The 1,823-nt window shown below is 37.1% G+C and overlaps 1 non-coding gene across 1 annotated transcript; it reads right to left on the bottom strand.

The window, feature by feature from the left end:
- Positions 1-1,014: 1,014 nt before the first annotated feature.
- Positions 1,015-1,118, bottom strand: LOC112768806 (small nucleolar RNA R71). The gene has a single exon (XR_003186193.1). It is a non-coding gene; the product is annotated as a small nucleolar RNA R71 (small nucleolar RNA).
- Positions 1,119-1,823: the final 705 nt, after the last annotated feature.

The raw sequence follows: 1,823 nt of genomic DNA, 5'->3' as shown, positions 1-1,823 counted from the left end.
ACTTCTTATCTTCTTATCTTTTCAAAATTGATTTTCAAATTTGTTTCAACTAACTAACTAACTTTTTGTTTATTTCTTATCTTTTTCAAAACTACCTAACTAACTCTCTCTCTCAATTTTCGAAAATATCTCCCTCTTTTTCAAAAAATTCTTTTTAATTAACTAATTATTTTAATTGTTGATTTTAATTTTTGAAAATTACTAACCTTTTTCAAAAACTATTTTCGAAAATCACTAACTCTTTTTCAAAAATAATTTTCGAAAATCCTTCTCTCTCATCTCCTTCTGTTTATTTATTTATCTACTAACATCTCTTCCTCACTCACCAAAAATCCGAACCCCCTCTCTTTCTCTGAGTTCAGATTTTCTCTTCTTCTTTTCTTCTACTCTTCTTTTCTTCCACTCACCTAAGGGAACCTCTATACCTGGGCAAAAAGGATCCCTATTATTATTATTATTTTTCTGTTCCCTCTTTTTCATATGAGCAGGAGCAAGGACAAGAATATTCTTGTTGAAGCAGATCCAGAACCTGAAAGGACTCTGAAGAGGAAACTAAGAGAAGCTAAATTACAACAACCCAGCAAGCACCTTTCAGAAATTTTCGAACAGGAAGAGGAGATGGCAGCCGAAAATAATAATAATGCAAGGAGGATGCTTGGTGACTTTACTGCACCTAATTCTAATTTAAATGGAAGAAGCATCTCCATCCCCACCATTGGAGCAAACAATTTTGAGCTGAAACCTCAATTAGTTTCTCTGATACAACAAAACTACAAGTTTCATGGACTTTCATATGAAGATCCTTTTCAGTTCTTAACTGAATTCTTGCAGATCTGTGATACTGTTAAGACTAATGGAGTAGATCCTGAAGTCTACAGGCTCATGCTTTTCCCTTTTGCTGTAAGAGACAGAGCTAGAATATGGTTGGACTCTCAACCTAAGGATAGCCTGAACTCTTGGGATAAGCCGGTCAAGGCTTTCTTAGCCAAGTTCTTTCCTCCTCAAAAGCTTAGTAAGCTTAGAGTGGATGTTCAAACCTTCTGACAGAAAGAAGGTAAATCCCTCTATGAAGCTTGGGAGAGATACAAGGAACTGACCAAAAAGTGTCCTTCTGACATGCGTTCAGAATGGACCATCCTGGATATATTCTATGATGGTCTGTCTGAATTAGCTAAGATGTCATTGGATACTTCTGCAGGTGGATCCATTCACCTAAAAAAAATGCCTGCAGAAGCTTAAGAACTCATTGACATGGTTGCTAATAACCAGTTCATGTACACTTCTGAGAGGAATCCTGTGAGTAATGGGACGCCTCAGAAGAAGGGAGTTCTTGAAATTGATACTCTGAATGCCATATTGGCTCAGAATAAAATATTGACTCAGCAAGTCAATATGATTTCTCAGATTCTGAATGGAATGCAAGCTGCATCCAATAGTACTCAAGAGGCAGCTTCTGAAGAAGAAGCTTATGATCCTGAGAACCTTGCAATAGCAGAGGTGAATTACATGGGTGAATCATATGGAAACACCTATAATCCCTCATGGAGAAATCACCCAAATCTCTCATGGAAGGATCAACAAAGGCCTCAACAAGGCTTTAATAATGGTGGAAGAAACAGGTTTAGCAATAGCAAGCCTTTTCCATCATCCACTCAGCAACAGACAGAGAACTCTGAACAAAATACTTCTAATTTAGCAAACTTAGTCTCTGATCTATCTAAGACCACTGTGAGTTTCATGAATGAAACAAGGTCCTCCATTAGAAATTTGAAAGCACAAGTGGGCCAGCTGAGTAAAAGAGTCACTGAAATCCCTCCTAGTAC

This window comes from Arachis hypogaea, chromosome 17 (genome assembly GCF_003086295.3).
Source record: "Arachis hypogaea cultivar Tifrunner chromosome 17, arahy.Tifrunner.gnm2.J5K5, whole genome shotgun sequence".
In the NCBI taxonomy this organism is placed as follows: Eukaryota; Viridiplantae; Streptophyta; class Magnoliopsida; order Fabales; family Fabaceae; genus Arachis; species Arachis hypogaea.
This window is presented reverse-complemented; position numbering and strand designations above follow the sequence as displayed.